At 47.9% G+C, this 13,623-nt stretch overlaps 1 long non-coding RNA gene across 2 annotated transcripts in view; it reads left to right on the top strand.

Moving 5' to 3' along the window:
* The first annotated feature begins 6 nt into the window (after positions 1-6).
* LOC109296666 overlaps positions 7-13,623 on the top strand; it is a 57,525-nt gene continuing 43,908 nt past the window's right edge. For both annotated transcript variants that reach the window (XR_002097020.1, XR_002097019.1), the window contains exons 1-2: positions 7-115; positions 7,430-7,577. This is a non-coding gene — a long non-coding RNA (uncharacterized LOC109296666). The remainder of the gene's footprint in view (positions 116-7,429; positions 7,578-13,623) is intronic.

Below are 13,623 nucleotides of genomic sequence, written 5' to 3' on the forward strand. Positions count from 1 at the left end.
GGGGTGTCTTTCTTTCTTTCTCTCTCTCTTTCCTTCTCTCGAGAGGCGGGAGTAGCCCGAGGGCCGGCTAATGGCGGCGCCTGCTGCAGCCAGGGGGCGGGGCTACCTGCGTCAGGTGCGGCGGGGGGAAGGGGTGCAGGGGGCGGGCCCAGCCAGGGGCGGGTTCAGCGGGTCTGTTGGTTTTTACCTACTTTGGTGCGATCAGGGCTCGCCCCCTCCGGATTGGCTGGGCCCCGCCCGAGGCCCCGCCTTTCAGTCGCGCGTGACTGACGGCAGCGCCGGCCGCCTCGCGCTGCGCGCCGCCCTGCGCGGGGAGGGACCTGGGCAGCCCGTGGAACTACAGGCCGGCTGCGGCGCACGCTGCTCTGTGGGTAGATACTGGGAAGGGCCGGGGGGTGCTGCCAGATATGCAGGGGGCCCCAAAACAAGCCGGTCCTGGGCTTGCCTGGGCACCTGGCAGCTCCTCCTGAGAGATCTCCAAGCTGCAGAGACTCCTTGTGCCTGAAGAAGGGCAATTGTGGCCAGTTTTTTTTCCCCCCAAGGATTCAGTTGTTTTCATCAAATACGTTGCATCTACCTAAAGAAGCTTGCCTAGCAGCTCTTCCAGCACTTTCCAGAAGCTCCCAGGCCTTGCCTGCCTACTCATCTGGCTGTGCTCTCTGGCCAAGTGTAGCACTCATACCCAGCTTGCCAGCTTGGTGCTCTTCCTGTGGTGCAGCTGGAGGAGAGCAAGCGGATCTGCCCTCCTTTTAAGATAAGGGACTCACCTGCAGGGCACACCCTTTTTCTGGTTGAAGAGGTGGAGAGGACTTTGATCACTCAGATGGGCCTGCTGTGCCTTTTGGATGACATCATAGCTTGGTCCCAGCTGCGGGGCACAGCCGGGGCTGCTGCAGCACCCATCCAAGCCTGTGGGAGTGAATCGCTTGGGTGGGTGCTAGCTAAGGTTGTGATTCAAATGGAGGAAGAGGCACACTGTTAGAGGAAAACAAAGATGAGGTGCCCTATATACGCTTGGGGTGAAGCAAGGCAGCAAAAGCAAGGTTGGAGGATGTTCAGTTGAAACTAAGGTTGGGTATTTGACTGGTTAAATACAGTTGTGTCAAATGAGTGGTCAAATACTGGTCAAAAATTGTTCATGGATCCAATAATACACAGCAAAAGCACAGATTTGCTATTAAGAAATGTGTCAAAAAATAAAAAAATTTCTGTTAAGAAAATGACAAAACAAAGGTTGTTTTTGTAGAATTACTATAATCTTTAATAGGTAACAAAAAATCCAATCCATTCACCTGTCAATTGATAATATTGGACTGATTAATTGACCGGCTTGCTGGCCCTAGTTGAAACCTGTTTGTTTCAAACAGAAGGGAATTGAAATTGTCAGCTGGGTCTGACTGAACTGAAAGGGGGAGTTGACTGTCTGGGGATGCTACTTTTGTGTGGAAGGAGTCTAAGGAGCTGAAGGAACCTTTAACATGAAGCGGAGGGGTTTGACCAGCTACCAATTTCTGTTTAGAGTAGTGGGGAGACAGCATGTAAAGCCCTTCCTCATTAGTATGTGCACTTTTCTCTTTTTGGTAGAGGTTTGTTGTATACTGGGAGGACAAGGTATCAGTGAGAACTCACACCTTGTTATTTCCAACCATTTATACAACCTCCACTCCTTTCCCTCTGTGGAAATTCCAAAATAATAATAGACCAACAACGTTCTTTGGTTAAATCCGATGTCATTTTTATTAGACCAACTCAAATAGTTAGAAAAATTTTTCTTTGCAAGCTTTCGGGCATAAATACCCTTTGTCAGGCTGAGGAAGCATCTGCAGTTGGGGGGCGGGGGGGAAACCTCTTTCTGGATGGAAAGAGTAGTCAAGAAGCCAGAGGCTGGTATGCAGGCAAGAAAGCCAGACAGTGAAAATGTAAATTGAGGAGTCGTCAGTGGGTGAGCGCACACACCAACTGTAGATGCTTTCTCAGCCTTACAAAGGGTATCTATACCCGCAAGCTTGCAAAGAAGAATTTTTCCAACCATTTGAGTTGGTCAAATACAATATATCAGATATATCCAAATAACCTTGTCTGCCTGTGTCCTTAGATCAACATGGCTACAACCTATACCCCTGTAAAATAACAATAGTGCGCTCAGGCGTGTGTACACTAATTGGCCGTGGGTGTGCTTTGAGTAACTGAAGGGATGAGGCCAAACGGTAAGAGCTTAAGCACACTTATGGCTGATGCATGCTCCAGGCAACACTGTGCTGCTTTTTCAAGACAAGGAGCACCAGAGGTGCAGCTCAGGGAAAAAGAGGAATGCCTACTTGATCCTGGGCTGTTCCAGTGCCTAAATGATTGCAGGTGTTTCTGCCTCTCCGTAGGCCCCAGTTCCACCCGGTCTGTGCAATGCTGTGGTTCTGCTCAATGCAAAATGGCTGGAGGTATGAGTCTCTGACGTCTGCCAGGTGTCTTCTCGCTGCTAGTTATGAGCAATCCCTCCATAGCTTAAACAGACTTTTAAGGCCCATATCCACATTTTTGTTGTGATGCAGAGGAGCTAGAGTGTAACTGAATAAGTCCTCATTTGTTATGTGTTTTTGCTGTACAGATACAAGCTTTCATGAGTTTTTGCTATGTTAATGCACATCCTGTTTGTGGTTCATTCTAAAGCAGGAATTATGACTTTGGTGCATTGAGATTTACTACTTTGCCTTCAGGAGTTATGCCCAGGAAGCACATGGCAGAGACCAAGAAATGAGAGGCAAAGCAACAGAATGATGAATTGCTTTAGTGTTCTTAAAATGGCATTTTAGACTGTGTCTCCTATCTCTTCTCACCTAAGCAGTGCCAGCCTTTTCACCCAGTGTTCAACATCCAGTTCAGATATTCTCTAAGGAATAATATTACACATACAAATAAATTAGAAGAGCTTAGACTATACCACTGATGTATGTTTTCCAAAAATTTTAAGTCTGATTACTCAGAACAGCATCTCTGGTTAACTTGAAACTTTCCAAAAAGTCCAACCCTCATCCAAAAATGAGCTTAAGAAATTTCAGATGACTTAGAAGAGCCTCACAATGGTGACACTGTGTTCTCATGTTCTAGCTTGTTTTTCATCAGCCAAGGACTGTAAAAGTAGAAAGACTCCCAGCGATTTCAATGTCTGTGGGTAATGCCCTGAATAAAGAGATATTATATAAGATTTGGAGTGAAGTGATTTAAATCAAGATAGTTTAAATCATGAGTTAAGTCCTCAAGTGGATAGCCTTGATTTACATTATTGATTTTTTAAATCTATTTTTCTTTTTATTTGTCAGTTATTTTCTAAAGAAAGCTACATTTTCATTGGTTGCCATAGTCCTTGCATCCTAAATATTTGCAATGAAATAGAGCCTTTACAGTAGATTTGGAACATTAATTTTCTACCTAGGAGAGTACACTATGACCACATATTTAATTTAAGCAACTGTATGGCTCAACATTTTCAGAATCTTTATTAATTCTCACTTTTTCAGTATGCCAGATAATGGGAATGAGATGTGGCTTATTTACTAAATATTTTTTTACTTGTGATGTGTTTCAAGCAGCTGCATTAGGCTGGTAACTGGGATTTGAATGCACACAAAACAGCATACAACATTTTTTAAAATTAAGACAACCTTCAGTGTTCTTGATACGTAAACCTCCATGTGAATTTAAGAACTGAACCAGCTGGAGCTCAGGTAGGAAGAAACTTTAGAATAGGACAGTGGTTTTCAGCCTGTGGTCTGCAGACACCTGGGGGTCTGCAGACCATGTCTAAGAGGTTCATGAAAGATAATTATGATCCATCAAAAGTATGTGACTAGCCACACTTACAATTCAAAGGTGTCCACACCTCCATTTGAAATTTCCAAAGGGGTCTGCACCTCCATTTGAAATTTTTTAGGGGTCTGCAAATGAAAAAAGGTTGAAAACCCCTGGAATAGGAGCATGAAATTATGCATGTGGCTCCTTAAGTGGTACTCTTGAGATACAAGATGGGAGCCCCTGGAGGCAAAGGTGAGGTCTGCAGGGGCTATGTCAGTCTTTTAACACGCAGCTGCACAATCCTTGTGTCCCTCAGAGGATCAGGCTCTTAATATGGTACCTGGTGTACTGTGACTTATTTATAAAGCATTATCTTAACGGGTAACTGATTTCTCTACCAACCCCTTTCCTCCCCTGCTTCTCCCTATTCTTTCTTTGTATAGAAAAACACAACCTGTAACTCCAAAGTTTTGACAGCAGCTCGTGTTAAGCAGGTTTGTTTTTTATTTAAATGTTTTAAGAGCTGACTAGCTTAGGTCTTACCTTATTTGTGTTATGTTTCATTTTGAACAGGTTTATTAAAAAAAAAACCCACAAAAAAGATCATTTAGATACCAAAAATGAAAGCAGCTGGTTTTAAATAAAAAATCCAAGTGTTGGGGGGGTGGGGGTGTTTCATTTTTGGTGAAATCATCGATTTATTATTATTTTTTTTATTAACCATGGGAAAATAAATCCCGCCCAGATTTTCCACCCTCAGGATGGTGACTGCCTGCTTACTTTACATGCCCTGAGTATGTGAAACTCCCTCCCATCCTCCCAGCTACTGAGTCATTTCCTCCTGTTAAACCTTCCTTTTTTAGACTCTCACTATACAGTATTTTGTGATGTTGTCGGCTGAGTGCTGAAAACCCTGCTTCAACCAGCTTTTGCAGCTCCTACGCTGCCTTGCATGTGCTGCTTTTGTGTCTTAGAAATCCAGCTTCTTTTTTCTCAATAGCGTCCATTTTAGACATGTGCTGTGCTCCTATGCAAATGGTTTATTTGCCATTGTGAATCAGAGGAGTTGACAACTGGCAGAGCAGCTGGTATGCTGGGGCTGCTGCTTATTATGCTAATCACCGTTGTCTCATTGCTGCCCTCTGCCCTCTCTCCTGTGTGTTATATCCACCCACTGCCTTGTCAAAGGCTTCCATTCTGCCACTGTGGTTCGTTACACATGGATGATGGGCAGTGACCATAGACTACATGGGGGGTGGGGAAGGGGGGGACAAGGCATGGGCTTAAAGGTGACACAGACATCATAGTGTTGCGTCGTTAGTTTGCAAGCTGTTCAAAGCTAGGTCCATCATTTCTTTCCATGCATGGACAGTGTCTAATGTGGGCTTGATCTGCTTGGCTGCACTATAGCAATGTAATCCCTTTGCGTGTTTCCATTCCATCATTTGTTTTATTCTAAGGTATGGGATATTAGCAATTCTCTGGGCATGTAAGGAGTCTGTAAGGAGACTTTGGTAGGTACAGCCCTAACAATTCACTTGCTAATGGGACCCTGGGGTGCAGCCCTTGGATAGGCGTTGCTGTAACTTTCTGTGATCAAAAGGCGAATGGGGAGTTAAACTTCCAAGTTGTCACAATCCTGGAGCTGACTTATCCCATTTCCTGTTATAGAGAGGCAGGTAGTGGAGTGACTAGAGTCCCCACTGGGACTCAAATCCTGCCTTGTATTCCTGGCTGTGCTGTATGATCTTGGGCAAGGCACTTAATCCATGTTTTAGTTTACCCTCTTTGCAGACACAGGGGTTGATAGCAACTTCCTTTGTGAAGTGCTTTGAGGCCTACTGCTGAAAGAGCAAGGCATTCTTTGGAAACACACCAACATGCACAGGGATGAAAACCCTGCACTAAATTTGCCACAGATCTATGCCAGAATTGAATGTCCTTTGGGACTGCTCTTGGCTTCTGCACTTGCTGCAGGCTGCATTTCTGTCACTTCACAGGGAAGTGAAGGTTGTAAAAACAATGGACTACTGGGCCAGAACGTGATTTCACTCATGACAGTGTAAATCTAGAGTAAAGGCCACCAACTACACTGGAATCACCCTGGATTTGCACTGCTCAAAGAGATCCGAATGAGGGCCACTATATACGCTGGGCTTTAAAAACCTCCAAGGGCATTTTGAGTGTTTAGGAATTCATGAGAAGAAATGGAATTAGGAGGCAACTCAAACTAGACAGCATTTTGTTGTGGTTAATCATTATCTTGCATTTCTATGTTCTTCCCTGTGTGGTTCATTATGTTTTTGGTATTGCCCAGAGGAGGCTACTTCGTGCAATATGCAAGAGTGAAATGACTGGATCTGCTCAGAGTCAGCTCAGGGCCTATACACCCTATATTTACAACCTATTTTTGTGGTATGCCCTTCTACACAAGAGTTGTATCTTAAGTTTCTGTCTTCTGTGGAGAGGGAAAACTTGTGGCTGACATGCTGAAGCCCTGGGATTCTGCATGGTTTTTGCATGGTCTCCATCACTGTAGCAAGAAAATGCTTCATAATACTCCTCTAAGGCAGAGTAGAGGTATCACCTCCGTTTTACCAATGGTAATCGAGCCACAGAAAGCTACGTGACTTGCCACGTGACTTACCCAGGAAGTTGTGGTAAGTCAGGCATGAGTCAGCTTTTGCACTTTAGCCACTGGGACACCCTTCCTCAGCCCATGCCTTTAAGAGGTGCTATCTCTGCATCCCATTTTGAGAGACCCTTTGGCTAAAGCACAGTTAGGAAGATGATTGAAATGTACAACAGTAGTAACTGATTATGCTCCTTTTGCCTTCAGTGTTGAGGCACTTAGTGTTGAGGTGGATTTCTCTGGAGTGCTAACTGAGCTCCAGATAATGAGGCTTGCGCTAATTGAGGCTAATGAAGACAGGACAAGGCCTCACTTTAACTTTTTGCCTTGTTGATAATAGCTACCCTCAGGTCTAGGAGTTCTTGGACTAGACTGAGGACTCAACTGTGCCAGCTGACGGAACAAAAATCAGCTCACAAAGACACTCTCATGGACCCAGAGGAACAGACTTCCACCTTCAGCTTTCTCTGTGCAAAACTGAAATTTATTTTCTACCTGTGGGGACTTTTTGCCATCTTTAATTTTCCCTGAGCCTGAGGAAGGGTATGTGTGCCCAAAAGTTTGCAGAAATAGATTTTTTTTTTGCAATTTCTTAGTTGGTCTAATAAAAGATATTATCTCTGAACCAAGAGTTCTAGAGTTTTGCATGACAGAACAAAAAGGCATTCCTTGCCCTAAACCCTGTGCAGTAGCCAGAGACGAGAGGTGAACACAGACAAGAGTGGGGAATGCAAGGAATTGGTGCTGGTCTGAGTGCTAGGCCACTGGTGTACAAATACCGCTGCCAAATGCTGTCAGATTTTTTTGCAGGCCTGGGAAAGGAGGATTCTAAGAAAGTACTGGAAGGAAGCTGAGGCAGATGTGTGTGGGTTTATGGGGAGCTCTTATCAGCACGAGTGGTGGTATGGAAAAGAAAATGGAGTGGCTTGCTTGAAAATTTAACAATGGGCAATGTTGGTCATTAATTCATACTTTCTTCTGTTTTCTGTTTCTTCGCCTAATCTATGCTAGACACTTTGGAGACATCTGCCTTGCTACTGCCATGCAGCTCCAGTGATGGAACCTGGAGTGCAGACATGAAACCAGGGTTTATCATCGTCCTGCTGTGATCCCAGAGCCTGTCTCCTCTTGTGCACCTGTTCCTACCAACATGCTGTAGGTATGCTGTTGTACATCTGTCCATTGTAGAGACATTAAACCGTGCTCTGAAATGGCTGGGACAGGGAGCTTTTGCGAAGGGCTTCCAAACGTGATGGACTAGCTTTAGAATCCAGTGTAGCAACTCCTAATCTCCAGTGGTGTCCTCTTGGGCTTCTGAGTTCCTAATGCAGCACGGTATAGTTTGGCCTCAAAATAGCCAACAGAGAGCAGCAGTTACCTTAGCTGAGTCAGTCAGCATATATGTAACTGCCAAGCCATGCAGTAGTGTCCTCAGTGGCCATGGGCACAGAACTGAGCATGTAGTCATCAACAGTATGTGTCCTGGTGTGTGTTTTGCTACAGCTATGGTCTCTGATTGTCACAAAGACCCCAACAGTGGAGGCTGGCTCTTGCCCTGTCTGGAACCTATTCAGCAAGCCCCACTGACAGCAGGGCAGATTGAAGCCAGGTGAGAAGACTGTAGGATCTGTGATAAGGAACTTGTTTGAATGTTGATCTCCATTCCTCACACCATGAAGTCTCCATCATGAGGTCCTGGTATGACAGTTTAGACCACAGTGGGTGTTGTGATGGTAGAATGTAGCAGGTGGATTTAAGAGATTGTTATGCAGCGGCCTGCTTGGATTGGCGTAGATCTCTTCCAGTAGTTTGCTAGTTGCAACGTCCCATCAGGTATGGACGGGAACAATGTTGCTTAGGACTGGGAGCCATGGTAGAAGGGTTGGTTGTAGAGTTCCCGAGATGATGCGCATCGTTGAATGTAGCTGCATATCAATGAGTTTGGTGTGTGATGACTGGTTCTTGACTGGTGTGCAGTAGTCTGACACAGAGTACGACATGGCAAGAGATGACATCTTTAGAGTTGAGGCTCTTGCGCCCCACAATGACTCAGCCAGCTTCTAAAAGGAGATTACTGTGTGTCTTAACTTTCAGTGTTGCTTTTTTCAAGTGTTCATGGTAGCTTAATGTCCGGTCTAGCATCACACCCATGTGGATGGGTTGTGCTTTGTGCCACAGCCTCTGACCATTCAGGAAAATGGTCAGCTCCAGGGCAGTGCTGGCATTGTGTAGGTGGAAAATGCTGGAAATTGTCTTACTGACACTTGGCTGCAGGTGCCAAGTCTTGCAGTAGTCAGCCAATTTTGTGACGTCACTGTTCAGAGTGTTCTAGCTCAGAGAAAGTCTGGGCCTGGAATCCACAGCTGATGTTGTCAGCATAGATGAATTTCTGTAACTGGGTTTGTGGCAGGTTATTAGTGTAGAGAAGGGGTGGGCAATTATTTGGGCTTGTGGGCCACATAGGCAGTTCTGTGGAGTTGCCACAGGTCAGTCACCACCCCTCCCCGTCCACAGCCCGAAGACTGCATGTCCTGTGGCTCTTTCCCACCACTGTCAACAGCGCACAGCCCCAGCCCTGACCCCAGCCCACCCCATTCCCACTCCAGACTTGCCCCGGCTAGACAGGACCAGTCAAAGCCCATGCGCATAACCCTGAATTTGGCCTGGCCTGCCTGAGCTGCCTTGTGGCTCCTCTTTGCTGCCAATATTGCTTCCTCCGGGCCGTCTAGCGGGGCAGTGGTGGCAGTGCAGAGCTGCTGCAGGGCGGCCCGGGCATGGGCTCTGGGCAGCTGCAGCAAGAAGGGTACGGCAGCGGCAAAAGGGAGGGCCTGCTTTCCACCCCCCGCACTTGCCATGCTGAGCAGCAGCTTCTGCCCAGCTGCTGCTGCTCAGCATGGGCGAGCCTGTCTGGAGCCAGTGCGGAGCAGGGCAGGGTTGGGGCTGGGGGTATTAGTTCTGGCTGGTCCACTTTGCTGGGCTGAGTCCAGAGCAGGTGCAGGGAGGGCTGGGGTCGGGGTTGTGTGCACAGGTCCCCACTAGTACCCCAGGGTTCTGGCTAGTGGCAGTGGCAGCTGCAAGGAGCTGTCACCACCTGGGCTGCCTAGAAAGGCAGTCCAGTCGCAGCCCCATGGCTTGCCCAGAGGGTGGTGGGACGTACCACAGGTCAAATGGCATCTCGGCCAGGTGGGACTGAGTGACCTGTGGTGGGCTAGACAGTCTGTATTTTGCCCAACCCGGTGTAGAGATTGTACAAAGTCAGAGCAAGTTGCACATAAAACAGTTTAAGTGAGTAGAAACTGGTTTAAACTTGTAACAACGTAAGTTCAGTGCACATAAATCAGTTTGAACCAAATGGCTGAAACCGGTTTGAGATAAACCTGGTTGAATGTAGTATCAGACTTCACTGACTGAGCTCAAACCAGTTTATGCAACATCTGTCCCAGACCCCTTCCTGGTTTAAGTTAAACCAGAGTCCCCCAGCATCCGGGCATGCTCTGCAGCCCTGGGCTGGGCTCTCTGCTTCAGCGGACCAGGGTTGACCTCGCCTCTCTTCTCCCTAGCTGGAGCAGGGGTGGGAAGGGGCAGGGACATGGCCAGACGCCAGCCCCCCTAAGGTGCAGGGGGTAGGGAAGAGGTTTATTCCCCCTCCCTCCCCTGTCCCACCAGCACCGCTCTGCCAGGCATTTCTCCACTCATTGCTTCCACGGCGGCAGCGTGGCCAGCACTGGCCTAGAGTGAACTGGCCAGGGGGTTTAATTCCCCCCTCTGTCCCATGGACCCAAGCTGGGGTCTGCCTGGTGCTCCCCCCTCACTGCCGCAGCAGCTGGGGCAGGGGGGCAGTCAGATGCTGGCCAGCATGGGCCCCTGAGGCATAGGGGGCAGGGAGGTTGTTTATTTTCCCCTCTGCCCCTGGGGAACTGCAGCTGGGGTCTTCCCACCCTGAACCCCACCATTGCCGATCTCTCCTTGCAGTGGAATAAGCCCCCTCCCTACCTCCTCTGCCAGATACTGGAGGGAAGGGGAAATAACCCCCCTCCCTGCTCCGTCACCTGAGGGGGCCATGCCTGCTGGCCTCTGGCTGCCCCCCCACCCCTGCTGCTGGAGTGGTGAGGGGGGAGCGACCAAGACGGGGGGGCTGCAGCCCCTCTCATGGCTTCCTGGAGTGCAAGCCTCTTCCCAGCAGGGGGGCTGCTCTGTGGGTGAGGATGGGAGCTGTGTGGTCAGAGTTGCCACAGACTGTGCGGGACAACTGGCAGTAGCACTAGGGGGGGTTGGGGGCTATGGCCACCACTCTGAGCTCTGGTGCTGCTGCTCTCTCCACACAGTCTGCTGTAGCTTTCCCCACCCTGCCCCCACCCACAGTGCGGCCCCCCACACCGCAAGGAGGCTTGTGCTCCGGGAAGCTATGAGAGAGACTGCTGCCCTATCATGGTTACTCCCCCATCACCACTCTAGCAGCAGAGCTGGGGTGCAGCCAGAAGTGGGCTGGCATGGCCTCCTTAGGCAAGGGGGTGGAGAAGGGGGTTATTTTCCCTTCCCTCTGGCATCTGGTGGATGGGACAGAGAGGGGGCTTATCCCACCGTTCGCCCCATGCAGAGAATGATCAGAGGTGGCAGCGGCCAGGCCTGGCAAACTTTGCTGTGGTCCCCCGAGGGCAGAGGTGGTTGAGGGGGAATAACCCCCCTCCCTACCCCCCCTCTGCCTCAGGGGGCAATGCTGCCCAGTGTCTGGCTGTGTAAGTTACTTTAGTGCACAAACTGATGTAAACAACATGGGTATAAATGCGTGTCCAACCGATCAATAAACGATAGGCCTGGGATTTTCAGTGGAGCTTTTGGGAGCTAGGCATTCAATCTCCTTGTATTTCAGTGGGATTTGGATGCCTCCCTGAGGTTTTGAAATGTTTGATTGAAATCCTCATCCTCTGAAAATGTCCAGCCATCTCATTTTTCTGGCTCTGGGTCCTACAGTTCCCAGCTCAAAAGATCGCATCCTTTCTTCTTCCTCTCCCCCTCAACTTGGTCAAGTCTGAACTTCTCGTCTTTGGGCTGGTGGTTGATTTACCTTCCTCGATCCAGTTTCTTAGTCCGTCCCCTTTACAAAGCACTCCACTTGCCCCGTTAGAACCCCAGCCAGTAAGGCTGAGGCAGTGAGACAAGAAGCAGTGTTTGTGTAAGTCTGAGTTGGAACCAGCACTGTTAAGTTTTAGAAAGACAGCATTGATAGCCAGCATATAGAATAACAGTTAGCCTCGCATGGCCTCCTGCATTCCCATCTCATGAAGTATTTGCAAGGGACTGCTTCTTCAAACCAAATCCAATTGTCTATGATTTTATGATACTCAGCGTGAAGTGGGATCCAGAAGCTTCGGGCTAACCACTATCAAGGTGTGAGTGCCACCTCGTGGCTGACAGGTATTATTTCATGCTTCAGCAATTCTGGAATTGCTAGGGTTTACAGTCCCTGTCTTGCACAAAGGTCCACTCAGTGCAAATGAACTACAGTTCCCTCTCTCCGGAAGGATTTGCATCAGCCCCAGCATGAGCTAAAAAAGTCAGCCCTAGTATGAGCTAGAGAAGGCTGTTCTACTTTAGACCATCTGGGATGGTCCCCAAAGATGCCTTATATCCCATGATATTTGATGGAGCACAGCTGTGGTGTCCTCTTTCTGACCTGCTCTTTCTAGTGGAGTGAAGTAGAGTGGTTTCCTCAGGACCAGGCTGCACCGCTGATAGAGGTACTCAGCTGTGTTAGTGTGAAATCAGTCAGAAGGCAGGGTACATATGCATCTGTATAGATTAACTGAATAAGGTGCATAGGGAGAGCACAAGCTTTCGTGAACCCAGGTTCAGTTCATCAGATGCTGTGAAAGGACATCACAGAATGAAGTATAAAGTACAGTGGGTGACTAGGATTCAGTACGTGGGGAAGGAGGAGTTCATAGAATCATAGAATCTTAAAAAGTGAGGGTTGGAAGGGACCTCAGGAGGTCATCTCGTCCAACCCGCTGCTCAAAGCAGGACCATCCCCAACTAGATTATCTCAGTCAAAGCTTTGTCCAGTCAGGTTTTGAAAACCTCCAAGGATAGAGCTTCCACCACCTCTCTGGGTAACCTGTTTCAGTGTTTTACCACTCTCCTAGTGAGAAAATTCTTCCTAATATCTAACCTAAACTTCCCTTGCTGCAACTTGACACCATTGCTCCTTGTTCTGTCATCTGTCACCACTGGCACTAGCTTAGCTCCATCTTCTTTTGAACGCCCCCCTTCAGGTAGTTAGATTGCTATTGTCTCTTCTCAGTCTCCTCTTCTCTAGACTAAATAAGTCCAGTTCCCCCAGTCTTTCCTCATAAGTCATGTGTCTCAGCCGCTTACCATTTTTGTCTTCCTCCACTGGACAATTTCCAATTTGTCCACATCCTTTCTGTAGTGGGGGGCCCAAAATTGAACACCATACTCCAGATGTGGCCTCAACAGTGCTGAATAGAAGGGAATATTCTTGGAGGGGCATGCAAGCAAAGAACTCATAGAAACAGAGCGGGTCGCACAAGCTAATTCAGATAATGGCATAAGGAGCAGTAGTTCCTGTTTAAACTATACTAAACACAGTCCAGTCCGTGGATGTTTTCTTGTTCTGCATTTTCCCATTCAGACTGGTTTTTGATTTTTTTTTCTGCCTGAGAACAGCAATCCTGAGGTGAGCAGAGTGCCTAGGAAGGGTAAAGCGTTCTGACGCAGGCTTTTTCATCTTTCTGTAGCTGATGTCAGATCGGTGTTCATTCATTCATACACATAGAGATTGCCCTATCTGTCTGATGTAGGTAGCAGATGGGCATTGTAAGCAGGTGATGGCATATGACGTGCATTGGTGAATGAACCAATGTGAATGAACCTTTGATGTTGTACTCCGTATTTGGTCTAATGATGATGTGGTTGGCATTGATGTGGGGGAACAGCAGGCATTGAGGTCCATTGCAAGGCCTGGTGCCTTGTTGAGGATGGGAGTTAATCTGCTGTTTAAGAGATGCCATTTGAGGTTGGGGGACTGCCTGTAAGCCAGGACAGGTTTGTCCCCCTTGGCTACCTTGAGATGTTCATCCTTCTCCAGGAGGGGTTGGAGGTCATTTATGATATGTCAGGGTGTTCAAGCTGGGGGCTGTAGGTGACAACCAGAGGGATACTGTTTTCATTATCCTGGGGTTGGT

The sequence above is a fragment of the Gavialis gangeticus genome, unplaced genomic scaffold, assembly GCF_001723915.1.
Source record: "Gavialis gangeticus isolate Ggan-Ray unplaced genomic scaffold, GavGan_comp1, whole genome shotgun sequence".
Taxonomy (NCBI): domain Eukaryota; kingdom Metazoa; phylum Chordata; order Crocodylia; family Gavialidae; genus Gavialis; species Gavialis gangeticus.